This window comes from Leptodactylus fuscus, chromosome 1, assembly GCF_031893055.1.
Source record: "Leptodactylus fuscus isolate aLepFus1 chromosome 1, aLepFus1.hap2, whole genome shotgun sequence".
NCBI lineage: Eukaryota > Metazoa > Chordata > Amphibia > Anura > Leptodactylidae > Leptodactylus > Leptodactylus fuscus.
The window spans coordinates 239989390-240012668 of record NC_134265.1 but is presented as its reverse complement, the minus strand read 5'-3'; the positions used below and the strand labels follow the sequence as shown (position 1 = coordinate 240012668).

At 35.7% G+C, this 23279-nt stretch overlaps 14 non-coding genes across 14 annotated transcripts; all 14 read left to right on the top strand.

Moving 5' to 3' along the window:
- The first annotated feature begins 1414 nt into the window (after positions 1-1414).
- On the top strand, positions 1415-1487 carry TRNAK-UUU (transfer RNA lysine (anticodon UUU)). Its single transcript has one exon. It is a non-coding gene; the product is annotated as a tRNA-Lys (tRNA).
- Positions 1488-5874: 4387 nt separating this feature from the next.
- Positions 5875-5947, top strand: TRNAK-UUU (transfer RNA lysine (anticodon UUU)). Its single transcript has one exon. It is a non-coding gene; the product is annotated as a tRNA-Lys (tRNA).
- A 1043-nt stretch (positions 5948-6990) lies between these two features.
- Positions 6991-7063, top strand: TRNAK-UUU (transfer RNA lysine (anticodon UUU)). The gene has a single exon. It is a non-coding gene; the product is annotated as a tRNA-Lys (tRNA).
- A 3642-nt stretch (positions 7064-10705) lies between these two features.
- Positions 10706-10778, top strand: TRNAK-UUU (transfer RNA lysine (anticodon UUU)). The gene has a single exon. It is a non-coding gene; the product is annotated as a tRNA-Lys (tRNA).
- A 1043-nt stretch (positions 10779-11821) lies between these two features.
- On the top strand, positions 11822-11894 carry TRNAK-UUU (transfer RNA lysine (anticodon UUU)). The gene has a single exon. It is a non-coding gene; the product is annotated as a tRNA-Lys (tRNA).
- Positions 11895-12192: 298 nt separating this feature from the next.
- TRNAK-UUU (transfer RNA lysine (anticodon UUU)) lies at positions 12193-12265 on the top strand. Its single transcript has one exon. It is a non-coding gene; the product is annotated as a tRNA-Lys (tRNA).
- Positions 12266-13307: 1042 nt separating this feature from the next.
- On the top strand, positions 13308-13380 carry TRNAK-UUU (transfer RNA lysine (anticodon UUU)). Its single transcript has one exon. It is a non-coding gene; the product is annotated as a tRNA-Lys (tRNA).
- Positions 13381-17765: 4385 nt separating this feature from the next.
- On the top strand, positions 17766-17838 carry TRNAK-UUU (transfer RNA lysine (anticodon UUU)). Its single transcript has one exon. It is a non-coding gene; the product is annotated as a tRNA-Lys (tRNA).
- A 671-nt stretch (positions 17839-18509) lies between these two features.
- Positions 18510-18582, top strand: TRNAK-UUU (transfer RNA lysine (anticodon UUU)). The gene has a single exon. It is a non-coding gene; the product is annotated as a tRNA-Lys (tRNA).
- A 298-nt stretch (positions 18583-18880) lies between these two features.
- On the top strand, positions 18881-18953 carry TRNAK-UUU (transfer RNA lysine (anticodon UUU)). Its single transcript has one exon. It is a non-coding gene; the product is annotated as a tRNA-Lys (tRNA).
- A 1413-nt stretch (positions 18954-20366) lies between these two features.
- TRNAK-UUU (transfer RNA lysine (anticodon UUU)) lies at positions 20367-20439 on the top strand. Its single transcript has one exon. It is a non-coding gene; the product is annotated as a tRNA-Lys (tRNA).
- Positions 20440-20738: 299 nt separating this feature from the next.
- On the top strand, positions 20739-20811 carry TRNAK-UUU (transfer RNA lysine (anticodon UUU)). Its single transcript has one exon. It is a non-coding gene; the product is annotated as a tRNA-Lys (tRNA).
- Positions 20812-21098: 287 nt separating this feature from the next.
- Positions 21099-21171, top strand: TRNAK-UUU (transfer RNA lysine (anticodon UUU)). Its single transcript has one exon. It is a non-coding gene; the product is annotated as a tRNA-Lys (tRNA).
- Positions 21172-22956: 1785 nt separating this feature from the next.
- TRNAK-UUU (transfer RNA lysine (anticodon UUU)) lies at positions 22957-23029 on the top strand. The gene has a single exon. It is a non-coding gene; the product is annotated as a tRNA-Lys (tRNA).
- Positions 23030-23279: the final 250 nt, after the last annotated feature.

The window sequence follows — 23279 nt, the reverse complement described above, 5'->3', positions numbered from 1 at the left end:
CTGTTCAGGCGTAGAAGTTGCTTTGAAAAGTATGCATCATTCATATACGTATGATGTTCATCATAAAAGTTTGGATTTTCTAGATTTTTGCTTAATGCCAAAACTGCAAATGTACAATCGAATTTTACCATTATTCTGTAACTATTAGCACCCTAGATTATCTATGCTATAAATAGAATTAGACACTTTGCATATTCTAGAATCACCCATAAAACCATAATTGAACACTCTCTCGTAAATCAGATCTATTCACATGTACATTAATTCCGATTTGAGGTACAGTATTATATTTTTTAGAGCCTGGATAGCTCAGTCGGTAGAGCATCCGACTTTTAATCTGAGGGTCCAGGGTTCAAGTCTCTGTTCAGGCGGAGAATTTTTTTGAAAAGTATGTATCATTCACATACGTATCATGTTGATCGTAAGAGTTTGACACTTTTGTTTGGATTTTTTAGATTTTTGCTTAATGCCAAAACTGCAAATGTACAATCGAATTTTAACATTATTCTGTAACTATTAGCACCCTAGATGATCTGTGCTGGAAATAGGATTAAACACTTTGCATATTCTAGAATCACCCATGAAACCATAATTGAACACTCTCTCTTAAAGCAGATCTATTCACATGTACATTAATTCCGATTTGAGGTACAGTATTAAATTTTGTAGAGCCTGGATGGCTCAGTCGGTAGAGCATCGAACTTTTAATCTGAGGGTCCAGGGTTCAAGTCCCTGTTCAGGCGGAGAGTTGCTTTGAAAAGTATGCATCATTCACATACGTATGATGTTGATCAAAAGAGTTTGAAACTTTTGTTTGGATTTTCTAGATTTTTGCTTAATGCCAAAACTGCAAATGTACAATCGAATTTTACCATTATTCTGTAACTTTTAGCACCCTAGATGATCTATGCTGGAAATAGGATTAGACACTTTGCATATTCTAGAATCACCCATAAAACCATAATTGAACACTCTCTCTTAAAGCAGATCTATTCACATGTTCATTAATTCCAATTTGAGGTACAGTATTAAATTTTGTAGAGCCTGGATAGCTCAGTCGGTAGAGCATCAGACTTTTAATCTGAGGGTCTAGGGTTCAGGTTCCTGTTCAGGCAGAGAGTTGCTTTGAAAAGTTTGCATCATTCTCATACGTATCATGTTCATCGTAAGAGTTTGACACTTTTGTTTGGATTTTTTAGATTTTTGCTTAATGCCAAAACTGCAAATGTACAATCGAATTTTACCATTATTCTGTAACTATTAGCAACCTAGATGATCTATGCTGGAAATAGGATTAGACACTTTGCATATTCTAGAATCTCCCATAAAACCATAATTGAACACTCTCGCTTAAAGCAGATCTATTCACATGCACATTAATTCCGATTTGAGGTACAGTATTATATTCTGTAGAGCCTGGATAGCTCAGTTGGTAGAGCATCAGACTTTTAATCTGAGGGTCCAGGGTTCAAGTCCCTGTTCAGGCGGAGAATTTTTTTGAAAAGTATGTATCATTCACATACGTATCATGTTGATATTAAGAGATTGACACTTTTGTTTGGATTTTCTAGATTTTTGCTTAATGCCAAAACTGCAAATGTACAATCGACTTTTACCATTATTCATTAAATATTATCACCCCAGATGATCTATGCTGGAAATAGGATAGACACTTTCATATTCTAGAATCACCCATAAATCCCTAATTGAACACTCTCACTTAAAGGAGATGTATTCTTATGTACATTAATTCCAATTTGGGGTACAGCATTATGTTTCAGAGAGCCTGGATAGCTCAGTCGGTAGAGCATCAGACTTTTAATCTGAGGGTCCAGGGTTCAAGTCCCTGTTCAGGCGAAGAATTTCTTGGAAAAGTATGCATCATTCACATACGTATCATCATGATCGTAAGAGTTTGACACTTTTGTTTGGATTTTCTAGATTTTTGCTTAATGCCAAAACTGCAAATGTACAATCAACTTTTACCATTATTCTGTAACTATTAGCACCCTCGATGATCTGTGCTGGAAATAGGATTAGACACTTTGCATATTCTAGAATCACCCATGAATCCCTAATTGAACACTCTCACTTAAAGGAGATGTATTCTTATGTACATTAATTCCAATTTGGGGTACAGCATTATGTTTTGGAGAGCCTGGATAGCTCAGTCGGTAGAGCATCAGACTTTTAATCTGAGGGTCCAGGGTTCAAGTCCCTGTTCAGGCGTAGAAGTTGCTTTGAAAAGTATGCATCATTCATATACGTATGATGTTCATCATAAAAGTTTGGAACTTTTGTTTGGATTTTCTAGATTTTTGCTTAATGCCAAAACTGCAAATGTACAATCGAATTTTACCATTATTCTGTAACTATTAGCACCCTAGATTATCTATGCTATAAATAGAATTAGACACTTTGCATATTCTAGAATCACCCATAAAACCATAATTGAACACTCTCTCGTAAATCAGATCTATTCACATGTACATTAATTCCGATTTGAGGTACAGTATTATATTTTTTAGAGCCTGGATAGCTCAGTCGGTAGAGCATCAGACTTTTAATCTGAGGGTCCAGGGTTCAAGTCTCTGTTCAGGCGGAGAATTTTTTTGAAAAGTATGTATCATTCACATACGTATCATGTTGATCGTAAGAGTTTGACACTTTTGTTTGGATTTTTTAGATTTTTGCTTAATGCCAAAACTGCAAATGTACAATCGAATTTTAACATTATTCTGTAACTATTAGCACCCTAGATGATCTGTGCTGGAAATAGGATTAAACACTTTGCATATTCTAGAATCACCCATGAAACCATAATTGAACACTCTCTCTTAAAGCAGATCTATTCACATGTACATTAATTCCGATTTGAGGTACAGTATTAAATTTTGTAGAGCCTGGATGGCTCAGTCGGTAGAGCATCGAACTTTTAATCTGAGGGTCCAGGTTTCAAGTCCCTGTTCAGGCGGAGAGTTGCTTTGAAAAGTATGCATCATTCACATACGTATGATGTTGATCAAAAGAGTTTGAAACTTTTGTTTGGATTTTCTAGATTTTTGCTTAATGCCAAAACTGCAAATGTACAATCGAATTTTACCATTATTCTGTAACTTTTAGCACCCTAGATGATCTATGCTGGAAATAGGATTAGACACTTTGCATATTCTAGAATCACCCATAAAACCATAATTGAACACTCTCTCTTAAAGCAGATCTATTCACATGTTCATTAATTCCAATTTGAGGTACAGTATTAAATTTTGTAGAGCCTGGATAGCTCAGTCGGTAGAGCATCAGACTTTTAATCTGAGGGTCTAGGGTTCAGGTTCCTGTTCAGGCAGAGAGTTGCTTTGAAAAGTTTGCATCATTCTCATACGTATCATGTTGATCGTAAGAGTTTGACACTTTTGTTTGGATTTTTTAGATTTTTGCTTAATGCCAAAACGGCAAATGTACAACCGAATTTTACCATTATTCTGTAACTATTAGCAACCTAGATGATCTATGCTGGAAATAGGATTAGACACTTTGCATATTCTAGAATCTCCCATAAAACCATAATTGAACACTCTCGCTTAAAGCAGATCTATTCACATGCACATTAATTCCGATTTGAGGTACAGTATTATATTCTGTAGAGCCTGGATAGCTCAGTTGGTAGAGCATCAGACTTTTAATCTGAGGGTCCAGGGTTGAAGTCCCTGTTCAGGCGGAGAATTTTTTTGAAAAGCATGTATCATTCACATACGTATCATGTTGATATTAAGAGATTGACACTTTTGTTTAGATTTTCTAGATTTTTGCTTAATGCCAAAACTGCAAATGTACAATCGACTTTTACCATTATTCTGTAAATATTATCACCCCAGATGATCTATGCTGGAAATAGGATAGACACTTTCATATTCTAGAATCACCCATAAATCCCTAATTGAACACTCTCACTTAAAGGAGATGTATTCTTATGTACATTAATTCCAATTTGGGGTACAGCATTATGTTTCAGAGAGCCTGGATAGCTCAGTCGGTAGAGCATCAGACTTTTAATCTGAGGGTCCAGGGTTCAAGTCCCTGTTCAGGCGAAGAATTTCTTGGAAAAGTATGCATCATTCACATACGTATCATCATGATGGTAAGAGTTTGACACTTTTGTTTGGATTTTCTAGATTTTTGCTTAATGCCAAAACTGCAAATGTACAATCAACTTTTACCATTATTCTGTAACTATTAGCACCCTCGATGATCTGTGCTGGAAATAGGATTAGACACTTTGCATATTCTAGAATCACCCATGAATCCCTAATTGAACACTCTCACTTAAAGGAGATGTATTCTTATGTACATTAATTCCAATTTGGGGTACAGCATTATGTTTTGGAGAGCCTGGATAGCTCAGTCGGTAGAGCATCAGACTTTTAATCTGAGGGTCCAGGGTTCAAGTCCCTGTTCAGGCGTAGAAGTTGCTTTGAAAAGTATGCATCATTCATATACGTATAATGTTCATCATAAAAGTTTGGAACTTTTGTTTGGATTTTCTAGATTTTTACTTAATGCCAAAACTGCAAATGTACAATCGAATTTTACCATTATTCTGTAACTATTAGCACCCTAGATTATCTATGCTATAAATAGAATTAGACACTTTGCATATTCTAGAATCACCCATAAAACCATAATTGAACACTCTCTCGTAAATCAGATCTATTCACATGTACATTAATTCCGATTTGAGGTACAGTATTATATTTTTTAGAGCCTGGATAGCTCAGTCGGTAGAGCATCAGACTTTTAATCTGAGGGTCCAGGGTTCAAGTCTCTGTTCAGGCGGAGAATTTTTTTGAAAAGTATGTATCATTCACATACGTATCATGTTGATCGTAAGAGTTTGACACTTTTGTTTGGATTTTTTAGATTTTTGCTTAATGCCAAAACTGCAAATGTACAATCGAATTTTAACATTATTCTGTAACTATTAGCACCCTAGATAATCTGTGCTGGAAATAGGATTAAACACTTTGCATATTCTAGAATCACCCATGAAACCATAATTGAACACTCTCTCTTAAAGCAGATCTATTCACATGTACATTAATTCCGATTTGAGGTACAGTATTAAATTTTGTAGAGCCTGGATGGCTCAGTCGGTAGAGCATCGAACTTTTAATCTGAGGGTCCAGGGTTCAAGTCCCTGTTCAGGCGGAGAGTTGCTTTGAAAAGTATGCATCATTCACATACGTATGATGTTGATCAAAAGAGTTTGAAACTTTTGTTTGGATTTTCTAGATTTTTGCTTAATGCCAAAACTGCAAATGTACAATCGAATTTTACCATTATTCTGTAACTTTTAGCACCCTAGATGATCTATGCTGGAAATAGGATTAGACACTTTGCATATTCTAGAATCACCCATAAAACCATAATTGAACACTCTCGCTTAAAGCAGAGCTATTCACATGCACATTAATTCCGATTTGAGGTACAGTGTTATATTCTGTAGAGCCTGGATATCTCAGTCGGTAGAACATCAGACTTTTAATCTTAGGGTCCATGGTTCAAGTCCCTGTTCAGGCAGAGAATTTTATTGAAAAGTATGTATCATTCACATACGTATCATGTTGATCTTAAGAGTTTGAGACTTTTGTTTGCATTTTTTAGATTTTTGCTTAATGCCAAAACTGCAAATGTACAATCGACTTTTACCATTATTCTGTAAATATTATCACCCCAGATGATCTATGCTGGAAATAGTATAGACACTTTCATATTCTAGAATCACCCATAAATCCCTAATTGAACACTCTCTCGTAAAGCAGATCTATTCACATGTACATTAATTCCGATTTGAGATACAGTATTATATTTTTTATAGCCTGGATAGCTCAGTCGGTAGAGCATCAGACTTTTAATCTGAGGGTCCAGGGTTCAAGTCCCTGTTCAGGCAGAGAATTTTTTTGAAAAGTACGTACCATTCACATACGTATCATGTTGATCGTAAGAGTTTGACACTTTTGTTTGGATTTTTTAGATTTTTGCTTAATGCCAAAACTGCAAATGTACAATCGAATTTTAACATTATTCTGTAACTATTAGCACCCTAGATGATCTGTGCTGGAAATAGGATTAAACACTTTGCATATTCTAGAATCACCCATGAAACCATAATTGAACACTCTCTCTTAAAGCAGATCTATTCACATGTACATTAATTCCGATTTGAGGTACAGTATTATATTTTGCATATCCTGGATAGCTCAGTCGGTAGAGCCTCGATCTTTTAATCAGAGGGTCCAGGGTTCAAGTCCCTGTTCAGGCGGAGAGTTGCATTGAAAAGTATGCATCATTCACATACGTATGATGTTGATCAAAAGAGTTTGAAACTTTTGTTTGGATTTTCTAGATTTTTGCTTAATGCCAAAACTGCAAATGTACAATCGAATTTTACCATTAGTCTGTAACTTTTAGCACCCTAGATGATCTATGCTGGAAATAGGATTAGACACTTTGCATATTCTAGAATCACCCATAAAACCATAATTGAACACTCTCTCTTAAAGCAGATCTATTCACATGTTCATTAATTCCGATTTGAGGTACAGTATTAAATTTTGTAGAGCCTGGATAGCTCAGTCGGTAGAGCATCAGACTTTTAATCTGAGGGTCTAGGGTTCAGGTTCCTGTTCAGGCAGAGAGTTGCTTTGAAAAGTTTGCATCATTCTCATACGTATCATGTTGATCAAAAGAGTTTGACACTTTTGTTTGGATTTTTTAGATTTTTGCTTAATGCCAAAACTGCAAATGTACAATCGAATTTTACCATTATTCTGTAACTATTAGCAACCTAGATGATCTATGCTGGAAATAGGATTAGACACTTTGCATATTCTAGAATCTCCCATAAAACCATAATTGAACACTCTCGCTTAAAGCAGATCTATTCACATGCACATTAATTCCGATTTGAGGTACAGTATTATATTCTGTAGAGCCTGGATAGCTCAGTTGGTAGAGCATCAGACTTTTAATCTGAGGGTCCAGGGTTCAAGTCCCTGTTCAGGCGGAGAATTTTTTTGAAAAGTATGTATCATTCACATACGTATCATGTTGATATTAAGAGATTGACACTTTTGTTTGGATTTTCTAGATTTTTGCTTAATGCCAAAACTGCAAATGTACAATCGACTTTTACCATTATTCTGTAAATATTATCACCCCAGATGATCTATGCTGGAAATAGGATAGACACTTTCATATTCTAGAATCACCCATAAATCCCTAATTGAACACTCTCACTTAAAGGAGATGTATTCTTATGTACATTAATTCCAATTTGGGGTACAGCATTATGTTTCAGAGAGCCTGGATAGCTCAGTCGGTAGAGCATCAGACTTTTAATCTGAGGGTCCAGGGTTCAAGTCCCTGTTCAGGCGAAGAATTTCTTGGAAAAGTATGCATCATTCACATACGTATCATCATGATCGTAAGAGTTTGACACTTTTGTTTGGATTTTCTAGATTTTTGCTTAATGCCAAAACTGCAAATGTACAATCAACTTTTACCATTATTCTGTAACTATTAGCACCATCGATGATCTGTGCTGGAAATAGGATTAGACACTTTGCATATTCTAGAATCACCCATGAATCCCTAATTGAACACTCTCACTTAAAGGAGATGTATTCTTATGTACATTAATTCCAATTTGGGGTACAGCATAATGTTTTGGAGAGCCTGGATAGCTCAGTCGGTAGAGCATCAGACTTTTAATCTGAGGGTCCAGGGTTCAAGTCCCTGTTCAGGCGTAGAAGTTGCTTTGAAAAGTATGCATCATTCATATACGTATGATGTTCATCATAAAAGTTTGGAACTTTTGTTTGGATTTTCTAGATTTTTGCTTAATGCCAAAACTGCAAATGTACAATCGAATTTTACCATTATTCTGTAACTATTAGCACCCTAGATTATCTATGCTATAAATAGAATTAGACACTTTGCATATTCTAGAATCACCCATAAAACCATAATTGAACACTCTCTCGTAAATCAGATCTATTCACATGTACATTAATTCCGATTTGAGGTACAGTATTATATTTTTTAGAGCCTGGATAGCTCAGTCGGTAGAGCATCAGACTTTTAATCTGAGGGTCCAGGGTTCAAGTCTCTGTTCAGGCGGAGAATTTTTTTGAAAAGTATGTATCATTCACATACGTATCATGTTGATCGTAAGAGTTTGACACTTTTGTTTGGATTTTTTAGATTTTTGCTTAATGCCAAAACTGCAAATGTACAATCGAATTTTAACATTATTCTGTAACTATTAGCACCCTAGATGATCTGTGCTGGAAATAGGATTAAACACTTTGCATATTCTAGAATCACCCATGAAACCATAATTGAACACTCTCTCTTAAAGCAGATCTATTCACATGTACATTAATTCCGATTTGAGGTACAGTATTAAATTTTGTAGAGCCTGGATGGCTCAGTCGGTAGAGCATCGAACTTTTAATCTGAGGGTCCAGGGTTCAAGTCCCTGTTCAGGCGGAGAGTTGCTTTGAAAAGTATGCATCATTCACATACGTATGATGTTGATCAAAAGAGTTTGAAACTTTTGTTTGGATTTTCTAGATTTTTGCTTAATGCCAAAACTGCAAATGTACAATCGAATTTTACCATTATTCTGTAACTTTTAGCACCCTAGATGATCTATGCTGGAAATAGGATTAGACACTTTGCATATTCTAGAATCACCCATAAAACCATAATTGAACACTCTCTCTTAAAGCAGATCTATTCACATGTTCATTAATTCCAATTTGAGGTACAGTATTAAATTTTGTAGAGCCTGGATAGCTCAGTCGGTAGAGCATCAGACTTTTAATCTGAGGGTCTAGGGTTCAGGTTCCTGTTCAGGCAGAGAGTTGCTTTGAAAAGTTTGCATCATTCTCATACGTATCATGTTGATCGTAAGAGTTTGACACTTTTGTTTGGATTTTTTAGATTTTTGCTTAATGCCAAAACGGCAAATGTACAATCGAATTTTACCATTATTCTGTAACTATTAGCAACCTAGATGATCTATGCTGGAAATAGGATTAGACACTTTGCATATTCTAGAATCTCCCATAAAACCATAATTGAACACTCTCGCTTAAAGCAGATCTATTCACATGCACATTAATTCCGATTTGAGGTACAGTGTTATATTCTGTAGAGCCTGGATAGCTCAGTTGGTAGAGCATCAGACTTTTGATCTGAGGGTCCAGGGTTGAAGTCCCTGTTCAGGCGGAGAATTTTTTTGAAAAGTATGTATCATTCACATACGTATCATGTTGATATTAAGAGATTGACACTTTTGTTTGGATTTTCTAGATTTTTGCTTAATGCCAAAACTGCAAATGTACAATCGACTTTTACCATTATTCTGTAAATATTATCACCCCAGATGATCTATGCTGGAAATAGGATAGACACTTTCATATTCTAGAATCACCCATAAATCCCTAATTGAACACTCTCACTTAAAGGAGATGTATTCTTATGTACATTAATTCCAATTTGGGGTACAGCATTATGTTTCAGAGAGCCTGGATAGCTCAGTCGGTAGAGCATCAGACTTTTAATCTGAGGGTCCAGGGTTCAAGTCCCTGTTCAGGCGAAGAATTTCTTGGAAAAGTATGCATCATTCACATACGTATCATCATGATGGTAAGAGTTTGACACTTTTGTTTGGATTTTTTAGATTTTTGCTTAATGCCAAAACTGCAAATGTACAATCGAACTTTAACATTATTCTGTAACTATTAGCACCCTAGATGATCTGTGCTGGAAATAGGATTAAACACTTTGCATATTCTAGAATCACCCATGAAACCATAATTGAACACTCTCTCTTAAAGCAGATCTATTCACATGTACATTAATTCCGATTTGAGGTACAGTATTAAATTTTGTAGAGCCTGGATGGCTCAGCCGGTAGAGCATCGAACTTTTAATCTGAGGGTCCAGGGTTCAAGTCCCTGTTCAGGCGGAGAGTTGCTTTGAAAAGTATGCATCATTCACATACGTATGATGTTGATCAAAAGAGTTTGAAACTTTTGTTTGGATTTTCTAGATTTTTGCTTAATGCCAAAACTGCAAATGTACAATCGAATTTTACCATTATTCTGTAACTTTTAGCACCCTAGATGATCTATGCTGGAAATAGGATTAGACACTTTGCATATTCTAGAATCACCCATAAAACCATAATTGAACACTCTCGCTTAAAGCAGAGCTATTCACATGCACATTAATTCCGATTTGAGGTACAGTGTTATATTCTGTAGAGCCTGGATATCTCAGTCGGTAGAACATCAGACTTTTAATCTTAGGGTCCATGGTTCAAGTCCCTGTTCAGGCAGAGAATTTTATTGAAAAGTATGTATCATTCACATACGTATCATGTTGATCTTAAGAGTTTGAGACTTTTGTTTGCATTTTTTAGATTTTTGCTTAATGCCAAAACTGCAAATGTACAATCGACTTTTACCATTATTCTGTAAATATTATCACCCCAGATGATCTATGCTGGAAATAGTATAGACACTTTCATATTCTAGAATCACCCATAAATCCCTAATTGAACACTCTCTCGTAAAGCAGATCTATTCACATGTACATTAATTCCGATTTGAGATACAGTATTATATTTTTTATAGCCTGGATAGCTCAGTCGGTAGAGCATCAGACTTTTAATCTGAGGGTCCAGGGTTCAAGTCCCTGTTCAGGCAGAGAATTTTTTTGAAAAGTACGTACCATTCACATACGTATCATGTTGATCGTAAGAGTTTGACACTTTTGTTTGGATTTTTTAGATTTTTGCTTAATGCCAAAACTGCAAATGTACAATCGAATTTTAACATTATTCTGTAACTATTAGCACCCTAGATGATCTGTGCTGGAAATAGGATTAAACACTTTGCATATTCTAGAATCACCCATGAAACCATAATTGAACACTCTCTCTTAAAGCAGATCTATTCACATGTACATTAATTCCGATTTGAGGTACAGTATTATATTTTGCATATCCTGGATAGCTCAGTCGGTAGAGCCTCGATCTTTTAATCAGAGGGTCCAGGGTTCAAGTCCCTGTTCAGGCGGAGAGTTGCATTGAAAAGTATGCATCATTCACATACGTATGATGTTGATCAAAAGAGTTTGAAACTTTTGTTTGGATTTTCTAGATTTTTGCTTAATGCCAAAACTGCAAATGTACAATCGAATTTTACCATTAGTCTGTAACTTTTAGCACCCTAGATGATCTATGCTGGAAATAGGATTAGACACTTTGCATATTCTAGAATCACCCATAAAACCATAATTGAACACTCTCTCTTAAAGCAGATCTATTCACATGTTCATTAATTCCGATTTGAGGTACAGTATTAAATTTTGTAGAGCCTGGATAGCTCAGTCGGTAGAGCATCAGACTTTTAATCTGAGGGTCTAGGGTTCAGGTTCCTGTTCAGGCAGAGAGTTGCTTTGAAAAGTTTGCATCATTCTCATACGTATCATGTTGATCAAAAGAGTTTGACACTTTTGTTTGGATTTTTTAGATTTTTGCTTAATGCCAAAACTGCAAATGTACAATCGAATTTTACCATTATTCTGTAACTATTAGCAACCTAGATGATCTATGCTGGAAATAGGATTAGACACTTTGCATATTCTAGAATCTCCCATAAAACCATAATTGAACACTCTCGCTTAAAGCAGATCTATTCACATGCACATTAATTCCGATTTGAGGTACAGTATTATACTCTGTAGAGCCTGGATAGCTCAGTTGGTAGAGCATCAGACTTTTAATCTGAGGGTCCAGGGTTCAAGTCCCTGTTCAGGCGGAGAATTTTTTTGAAAAGTATGTATCATTCACATACGTATCATGTTGATATTAAGAGATTGACACTTTTGTTTGGATTTTCTAGATTTTTGCTTAATGCCAAAACTGCAAATGTACAATCGACTTTTACCATTATTCTGTAAATATTAGCATCCCAGATGATTTATGCTGGAAATAGGATATACACTTTGCATATTCTAGAATAACCCATAAATCCCTAATTGAACACTCTCACTTAAAGGAGATGTATTCTTATGTACATTAATTCCGATTTGGGGTACAGCATTATATATCGGAGGGCCTGGATAGCTCAGTCGGTAGAGCATCAGACTTTTAATCTGAGGGTCCAGGGTTCAAGTCCCTGTTCAGGCAGAGAATTGCTTTGAAAAGTATGCATAATTCACATTCGTATCATCTTGATCGTAAGAGTTTGACACTTTTGTTTGGATTTTCTAGATTTTTGCTTAATGCCAAAACTGCAAATGTACAATCGACTTTTACCATTATTCTGTAACTATTAGCACCCTAGATGATCTGTGCTGGAAATAGGATTAAACACTTTGCATATTCTAGAATCACCCATGAAACCATAATTGAACACTCTCTCTTAAAGCAGATCTATTCACATGTACATTAATTCCGATTTGAGGTACAGTATTATATTTTGTAGAGTCTGGATAGCTCAGACGGTAGAGCATCGAACTTTTAATCTGAGGGTCCAGGTTTCAAGTCCCTGTTCAGGCGGAGAGTTGCTTTGAAAAGTATGCATCATTCACATACGTATGATGTTGATCAAAAGAGTTTGAAACTTTTGTTTGGATTTTCTAGATTTTTGCTTAATGCCAAAACTGCAAATGTACAATCGAATTTTACCATTATTCTGTAACTATTAGCAACCTAGATGATCTATGCTGGAAATAGGATTAGACACTTTGCATATTCTAGAATCATCCATAAAACCATAATTGAACACTCTCGCTTAAAGCAGATCTATTCACATGCACATTAATTCCGATTTGAGGTACAGTATTATATTCTGTAGAGCCTGGATAGCTCAGTTGGTAGAGCATCAGGCTTTTAATCTGAGGGTCCAGGGTTCAAGTCCCTGTTCAGGCGGAGAATTTTTTTGAAAAGTATGTATCATTCACATACGTATCATGTTGATATTAAGAGATTGACACTTTTGTTTGGATTTTCTAGATTTTTGCTTAATGCCAAAACTGCAAATGTACAATCGACTTTTACCATTATTCTGTAAATATTAGCATCCCAGATGATCTATGCTGGAAATAGGATAGACACTTTGCATATTCTAGAATAACCCATAAATCCCTAATTGAACACTCTCACTTAAAGGAGATGTATTCTTATGTACATTAATTCCGATTTGGGGTACAGCATTATATATCGGAGGGCCTGGATAGCTCAGTCGGTAGAGCATCAGACTTTTAATCTGAGGGTCCAGGGTTCAAGTCCCTGTTCAGGCAGAGAATTGCTTTGAAAAGTATGCATAATTCACATTCGTATCATCTTGATCGTAAGAGTTTGCCACTTTTGTTTGGATTTTCTAGATTTTTGCTTAATGCCAAAACTGCAAATGTACAATCGACTTTTACCATTATTCTGTAACTATTAGCACCCTAGATGATCTATGCTGGAAATAGGATTAGACACTTTGCATATTCTAGAATCACCCATAAAACCATAATTGAACACTCTCTTGTAAAGCAGATCTATTCACATGTACATTAATTCCGAGTTGAGGTACAGTATTATATTTTTTGGAGCCTGGATAGCTCAGTCGGTAGAGCATCAGACTTTTAATCTGAGGGTCCAGGGTTCAAGTCCCTGTTCAGGCGGAGAATTTTTTTGAAAAGTATGTATCATTCACATACGTATCATGTTGATCGTAAGAGTTTGACACTTTTGTTTGGATTTTTTAGATTTTTGCTTAATGCCAAAACTGCAAATGTACAATCGAATTTTAACATTATTCTGTAACTATTAGCACCCTAGATGATCTGTGCTGGAAATAGGATTAAACACTTTGCATATTCTAGAATCACCCATGAAACCATAATTGAACACTCTCTCTTAAAGCAGATCTATTCACATGCACATTAATTCCGATTTGAGGTACAGTATTATATTCTGTAGAGCCTGGATAGCTCAGTCGGTAAAGCATCAGACTTTTAATCTGTGGGTCCAGGTTCAAGTCCCTGTTCAGGCGGAGAATTTTTTTGAAAAGTATGTATCATTCACATACGTATCATGTTGATCTTAAGAGTTTGAGACTTTTGTTTGCATTTTTTAGATTTTTGCTTAATGCCAAAACTGCAAATGTACAATCGACTTTTACCATTATTCTGTAAATATTATCACCCCAGATGATCTATGCTGGAAATAGGGTAGACACTTTCATATTCTAGAATCACCCATAAATCCCTAATTGAACACTCTCACTTAAAGGAGATCTATTCTTATATACATTAATTCCAATTTGAGGTACAGCATTATGTTTCAGAGAGCCTGGATAGCTCAGTCGGTAGAGCATCAGACTTTTAATCTGAGGGTCCAGGTTTCAAGTCCCTGTTCAGGTGAAGAATTTCTTGGAAAAGTATGCATCATTCACATACGTATCATCATGATCGTAAGAGTTTGACACTTTTGTTTGGATTTTTTAGATTTTTGCTTAATGCCAAAACTGCAAATGTACAATCGAATTTTAACATTATTCTGTAACTATTAGCACCCTAGATGATCTGTGCTGGAAATAGGATTAAACACTTTGCATATTCTAGAATCACCCATGAAACCATAATTGAACACTCTCTCTTAAAGCAGATCTATTCACATGTACATTAATTCCGATTTGAGGTACAGTATTATATTTTGTAGAGCCTGGATAGCTCAGTCGGTAGAGCATCGAACTTTTAATCTGAGGGTCCAGGGTTCAAGTCCCTGTTCAGGCGGAGAGTTGCTTTGAAAAGTATGCATCATTCACATACGTATGATGTTGATCAAAAGAGTATGAAACTTTTGTTTGGATTTTCTAGATTTTTCCTTAATGCCAAAACTGCAAATGTACAATCGAATTTTACCATTATTCTGTAACTTTTAGCACCATAGATGATCTATGCTGGAAATAGGATTAGACACTTTGTATATTCTAGAATCACCCATAAAACCATAATTGAACACTCTCTCATAAAGCAGATCTATTCACATGTACATTAATTCCGATTTGAGGTACAGTATTATATTTTTTAGAGCTTGGATAGCTCAGTTGGTAGAACATCAGACTTTTAATCTGAGGGTCCAGGGTTCAAGTCCCTGTTCAGGCAGAGAATTTTTTTGAAAAGTATGTATCATTCACATACGTATCATGTTGATCGTAAGAGTTTGACACTTTTGTTTGGATTTTTTAGATTTTTGCTTAATGCCAAAACTGCAAATGTACAATCGAATTTTAACATTATTCTGTAACTATTACCACCCTAGATGATCTGTACTGGAAATAGGATTAAACACTTTGCATATTCTAGAATCACCCATGAAACCATAATTGAACACTCTCTCTTAAAGCAGATCTATTCACATGTACATTAATTCCGATTTGAGGTACAGTGTTATATTTTGTAGAGCCTGGATAGCTCAGTCGGTAGAGCATCGAACTTTTAATCTGAGGGTCCAGGGTTCAAGTCCCTGTTCAGGCGGAGAGTTGCTTTGAAAAGCATGCATCATTCACATACGTATGATGTTGATCAAAAGAGTTTGAAACTTTTGTTTTTATTTTCTAGATTTTTGCTTAATGCCAAAACTGCAAATGTACAATCGAATTTTAACATTATTCTGTAACTATTAGAACCCAAATGATCTGTGCTGGAAATAGGATTAGACACTTTGCATATTCTAGAATCACCCATGAAACCATAATTGAACACTCTCTCTTAAAGCAGATCTATTCACATGTACATTAATTCCGATTTGAGGTACAGCATTATATTTTGTAGAGCCTGGATAGCTCAGTCGGTAAAGCATCGAACTTTTAATCTGAGGGTCCAGGGTTCAAGTCCCTGTTTAGGCGGAGAGTTGCTTTGAAAAGTATGCATCATTCACATATGTATGATGTTGATCAAAACGGTTTGAATGTTTTGTTTGGATTTTCTAGATTTTTGCTTAATGCCAAAACTGCAAATGTACAATCGAATTTTACCATTATTCTGTAACTATTAGCACCCTAGATGATCTATTCTGGAAATAGGATTAGACACTTTGCATATTCTAGAATCACCCATAAAACCATAATTGAACACTCTCTCTTAAAGCAGATCTATTCACATGTACATTAATTCCGATTTGAGGTACAGTATTAAATTTTGTAGAGCCTGGATAGCTCAGTCGGTAGAGCATCAGACTTTTAATCTGAGGGTCTAGGGTTCAGGTTCCTGTTCAGGCAGAGAGTTGCTTTGAAAAGTTTGCATCATTCTCATACGTATCATGTTGATCGTAAGAGTTTGACACTTTTGTTTGGATTTTTTAGATTTTTGCTTAATGCCAAAACTGCAAATGTACAATCGAATTTTACCATTATTCTGTAACTATTAGCACCCTAGATGATCTATGCTGGAAATAGGATTAGACACTTTGCATATCTAGAATCACCCATAAAACCATAATTGAACACTCTCGCTTAAAGCAGATCTATTCACATGCACATTAATTCCGATTTGAGGTACAGTATTATATTCTGTAGAGCCTGGATAGCTCAGTCGGTAGAGCATCAGACTTTTAATCTGAGGGTCCAGGGTTCAAGTCCCTGTTCAGGCGGAGAGTTGCTTTGAAAAGTATGCATCATTCACATACGTATGATGTTGATCAAAAGAGTTTGAAACTTTAGTTTGGATTTTCTAGATTTTTGCTTAATGCCAAAACTGCAAATGTACAATCGAATTTTACCATTATTCTGTAACTTTTAGCACCCTAGATGATCTATGCTGGAAATAGGATTAGACACTTTGCATATTCTAGAATCACCCATAAAACCATAATTGAACACTCTCTCTCAAAGCAAATCTATTCACATGTACATTAATTCCGATTTGAGGTACAGTATTATATTTTTTAGACCCTGGATAGCTCAGTCGGTAGAGCATCAAACTTTTAATCAGAGGGTCCAGGGTTCAAGTCCCTGTGCAGGCGGAGAATTTTTTTGAAAAGTATGTATCATTCACATACGTATCATGTTGATATTAAGAGATTGACACTTTTGTTTGGATTTTCTAGATTTTTGCTTAATGCCAAAACTGCAAATGTACATTCGACTTTTACCATTATTCTGTAAATATTAGCATCCCAGATGATCTATGCTGGAAATAGGATAGACACTTTGCATATTCTAGAATCACCCATAAATCCCTAATTGAACACTCTCACTTAATGGATATGTATTCTTATGTACATTAATTCCAATTTGGGGTACAACATTATATTTCGGAGGGCCTGGATAGCTCAGTCGGTAGAGCATCAGACTTTTAATCTGAGGGTCCAGGGTTCAAGTCCCTGTTCAGGCGGAGAATTGCTTTGAAAAGTATGCATAATTCACATTCGTATCATCTTGATCGTAAGAGTTTGACACTTTTGTTTGGATTTTCTAGATTTTTGCTTAATGCCAAAACTGCAAATATACAATCGACTTTTACCATTATTCTGTAACTATTAGCACCCTAGATGATCTATGCTGGAAATAGGATTAGACACTTTACATATTCTAGAATCACCCATAAAACCATAATTGAAAACTCTCTCTTAAAGCAGATCTATTCACGTGTACATTAATTCCGATTTGAGGTACAGTATTTCATTTTGTAGAGCCTGGATAGCTCAGTCGGTAGAGCATCAGACTTTTAATCTGAGGGTCCAGGGTTCAAGTCCCTGTTCAGGCGGAGAGTTGCTTTGAAAAGTATGAATCATTCACATACGTATGATGTTGATCAAATGAGTATGAAACTTTTGTTTGGATTTTCTAGATTTTTGCTTAATGCCAAAACTGCAAATGTACAATCGAATTTTACCATTATTCTGTAACTTTTAGCACCATAGATGATCTATGCTGGAAATAGGATTAGACACTTTGCATATTCTAGAATCACCCATAAAACCATAATTGAACACTCTCTCTTAAAGCAGATCTATTCACATGTTCATTAATTCCAATTTGAGGTACAGTATTAAATTTTGTAGAGCCTGGATAGCTCAGTCGGTAGAGCATCAGACTTTTAATCTGAGGGTCTAGGGTTCAGGTTCCTGTTCAGGCAGAGAGTTGCTTTGAAAAGTTTGCATCATTCTCATACGTATCATGTTGATCGTAAGAGTTTGACACTTTTGTTTGGATTTTTTAGATTTTTGCTTAATGCCAAAACTGCAAATGTACAATCGAATTTTACCATTATTCTGTAACTATTAGCAACCTAGATGATCTATGCTGGAAATAGGATTAGACACTTTGCATATTCTAGAATCTCCCATAAAACCATAATTGAACACTCTCGCTTAAAGCAGATCTATTCACATGCACATTAATTCCGATTTGAGGTACAGTATTATATTCTGTAGAGCCTGGATAGCTCAGTTGGTAGAGCATCAGACTTTTAATCTGAGGGTCCAGGGTTCAAGTCCCTGTTCAGGCGGAGAATTTTTTTGAAAAGTATGTATCATTCACATACGTATCATGTTGATATTAAGAGATTGACACTTTTGTTTGGATTTTCTAGATTTTTGCTTAATGCCAAAACTGCAAATGTACAATCGACTTTTACCATTATTCTGTAAATATTAGCATCCCAGATGATCTATGCTGGAAATAGGATAGACACTTTGCATATTCTAGAATAACCCATAAATCCCTAATTGAACACTCTCACTTAAAGGAGATGTATTCTTATATACATTAATTCCGATTTGGGGTACAGCATTATATATCGGAGGGCCTGGATAGCTCAGTCGGTAGAGCATCAGACTTTTAATCTGAGGGTCCAGGGTTCAAGTCCCTGTTCAGGCAGAGAATTGCTTTGAAAAGTATGCATAATTCACATTCGTATCATCTTGATCGTAAGAGTTTGCCACTTTTGTTTGGATTTTCTAGATTTTTGCTTAATGCCAAAACTGCAAATGTACAATCGACTTTTACCATTATTCTGTAACTATTAGCACCCTAGATGATCTATGCTGGAAATAGGATTAGACACTTTGCATATTCTAGAATCACCCATAAAACCATAATTGAACACTCTCTTGTAAAGCAGATCTATTCACATGTACATTAATTCCAATTTGAGGTACAGCATTATGTTTCAGAGAGCCTGGATAGCTCAGTCGGTAGAGCATCAGACTTTTAATCTGAGGGTCCAGGTTTCAAGTCCCTGTTCAGGTGAAGAATTTCTTGGAAAAGTATGCATCATTCACATACGTATCATCATGATCGTAAGAGTTTGACACTTTTGTTTGGATTTTTTAGATTTTTGCTTAATGCCAAAACTGCAAATGTACAATCGAATTTTAACATTATTCTGTAACTATTAGCACCCTAGATGATCTGTGCTGGAAATAGGATTAAACACTTTGCATATTCTAGAATCACCCATGAAACCATAATTGAACACTCTCTCTTAAAGCAGATCTATTCACATGTACATTAATTCTGATTTGAGGTACAGTATTATATTTTGTAGAGCCTGGATAGCTCAGTCGGTAGAGCATCGAAGTTTTAATCTGAGGGTCCAGGGTTCAAGTCCCTGTTCAGGCGGAGAGTTGCTTTGAAAAGTATGCATCATTCACATACGTATGATGTTGATCAAAAGAGTTTGAAACTTTTGTTTGGATTTTCTAGATTTTTGCTTAATGCCAAAACTGCAAATGTACAATCGAATTTTACCATTATTCTGTAACTTTTAGCACCCTAGATGATCTATGCTGGAAATAGGATTAGACACTTTGCATATTCTAGAATCACCCATAAAACCATAATTGAACACTCTCGCTTAAAGCAGAGCTATTCACATGCACCTTAATTCCGTTTTGAGGTACAGTGTTATATTCTGTAGAGCCTGGATATCTCAGTCGGTAGAACATCAGACTTTTAATCTTAGGGTCCATGGTTCAAGTCCCTGTTCAGGCAGAGAATTTTATTGAAAAGTATGTATCATTCACATACGTATCATGTTGATCTTAAGAGTTTGAGACTTTTGTTTGCATTTTTTAGATTTTTGCTTAATGCCAAAACTGCAAATGTACAATCGACTTTTACCATTATTCTGTAAATATTATCACCCCAGATGATCTATGCTGGAAATAGTATAGACACTTTCATATTCTAGAATCACCCATAAATCCCTAATTGAACACTCTCACTTAAAGGAGATCTATTCTTATATACATTAATTCCAATTTGGGGTACAGCATTATGTTTCAGAGAGCCTGGATAGCTCAGTCGGTAGAGCATCAGACTTTTAATCTGAGGGTCCAGGGTTCAAGTCCCTGTTCAGGCGAAGAATTTCTTGGAAAAGTATGCATCATTCACATACGTATCATCATGATCATAAGAGTTTGACACTTTTGTTTGGATTTTCTAGATTTTTGCTTAATGCCAAAACTGCAAATGTACAATCGACTTTTACCATTATTCTGTAACTATTAGCACCCTAGATGATCTATGCTGGAAATAGGATTAGACACTTTGCATATTCTAGAATCACCCATGAATCCCTAATTGAACACTCTCACTTAAAGGAGATGTATTCTTATGTACATTAATTCCGATTTGGGGTACAGCATTATGTTTTGGAGAGCCTGGATAGCTCAGTCGGTAGAGCATCAGACTTTTAATCTGAGGGTCCAGGGTTCAAGTCCCTGTTCAGGCGGAGAAGTTGCTTTGAAAAGTATGCATCATTCATATATGTATGATGTTGATCATAAAAGTTTGGATTTTCTAGATTTTTGCTTAATGCCAAAACTGCAAATGTACAATCAAATTTTACCATTATTCTGTAACTATTAGCACCCTAGATGATCTATGCTGGAAATAGGATTAGACACTTTGCATATTCTAGAATCACCCATAAAACCATAATTGAACACTCTCTCGTAAAGCAGATCTATTCACATGTACATTAATTCCGATTTGAGATACAGTATTATATTTTTTATAGCCTGGATAGCTCAGTCGGTAGAGCATCAGACTTTTAATCTGAGGGTCCAGGGTTCAAGTCCCTGTTCAGGCAGAGAATTTTTTTGAAAAGTACGTACCATTCACATACGTATCATGTTGATCGTAAGAGTTTGACACTTTTGTTTGGATTTTTTAGATTTTTGCTTAATGCCAAAACTGCAAATGTACAATCGAATTTTAACATTATTCTTTAACTATTAGCACCCTAGATGATCTGTGCTGGAAATAGGATTAAACACTTTGCATATTCTAGAATCACCCATGAAACCATAATTGAACACTCTCTCTTAAAGCAGATCTATTCACATGTACATTAATTCCGATTTGAGGTACAGTATTATATTTTGCATATCCTGGATAGCTCAGTCGGTAGAGCCTCGATCTTTTAATCAGAGGGTCCAGGGTTCAAGTCCCTGTTCAGGCGGAGAGTTGCATTGAAAAGTATGCATCATTCACATACGTATGATGTTGATCAAAAGAGTTTGAAACTTTTGTTTGGATTTTCTAGATTTTTGCTTAATGCCAAAACTGCAAATGTACAATCGAATTTTACCATTAGTCTGTAACTTTTAGCACCCTAGATGATCTATGCTGGAAATAGGATTAGACACTTTGCATATTCTAGAATCACCCATAAAACCATAATTGAACACTCTCTCTTAAAGCAGATCTATTCACATGTTCATTAATTCCGATTTGAGGTACAGTATTAAATTTTGTAGAGCCTGGATAGCTCAGTCGGTAGAGCATCAGACTTTTAATCTGAGGGTCTAGGGTTCAGGTTCCTGTTCAGGCAGAGAGTTGCTTTGAAAAGTTTGCATCATTCTCATACGTATCATGTTGATCAAAAGAGTTTGACACTTTTGTTTGGATTTTTTAGATTTTTGCTTAATGCCAAAACTGCAAATGTACAATCGAATTTTACCATTATTCTGTAACTTTTAGCACCCTAGATGATCTATGCTGGAAATAGGATTAGACACTTTGCATATTCTAGAATCACCCATAAAACCATAATTGAACACTCTCGCTTAAAGCAGAGCTATTCACATGCACCTTAATTCCGATTTGAGGTACAGTGTTATATTCTGTAGAGCCTGGATATCTCAGTCGGTAGAACATCAGACTTTTAATCTTAGGGTCCATGGTTCAAGTCCCTGTTCAGGCAGAGAATTTTATTGAAAAGTATGTATCATGCACATACGTATCATGTTGATCTTAAGAGTTTGAGACTTTTGTTTGCATTTTTTAGATTTTTGCTTAATGCCAAAACTGCAAATGTACAATCGACTTTTACCATTATTCTGTAAATATTATCACCCCAGATGATCTATGCTGGAAATAGTATAGACACTTTCATATTCTAGAATCACCCATAAATCCCTAATTGAACACTCTCACTTAAAGGAGATCTATTCTTATATACATTAATTCCAATTTGGGGTACAGCATTATGTTTCAGAGAGCCTGGATAGCTCAGTCGGTAGAGCATCAGACTTTTAATCTGAGGCTCCAGGGTTCAAGTCCCTGTTCAGGCGAAGAATTTCTTGGAAAAGTATGCATCATTCACATACGTATCATCATGATCATAAGAGTTTGACACTTTTGTTTGGATTTTCTAGATTTTTGCTTAATGCCAAAACTGCAAATGTACAATCGACTTTTACCATTATTCTGTAACTATTAGCACCCTAGATGATCTATGCTGGAAATAGGATTAGACACTTTGCATATTCTAGAATCACCCATGAATCCCTAATTGAACACTCTCACTTAAAGGAGATGTATTCTTATGTACATTAATTCCGATTTGGGGTACAGCATTATGTTTTGGAGAGCCTGGATAGCTCAGTCGGTAGAGCATCAGACTTTTAATCTGAGGGTCCAGGGTTCAAGTCCCTGTTCAGGCGGAGAAGTTGCTTTGAAAAGTATGCATCATTCATATATGTATGATGTTGATCATAAAAGTTTGGATTTTCTAGATTTTTGCTTAATGCCAAAACTGCAAATGTACAATCAAATTTTACCATTATTCTGTAACTATTAACACCCTAGATGATCTATGCTGGAAATAGGATTAGACACTTTGCATATTCTAGAATCACCCATAAAACCATAATTGAACACTCTCTCGTAAAGCAGATCTATTCACATGTACAT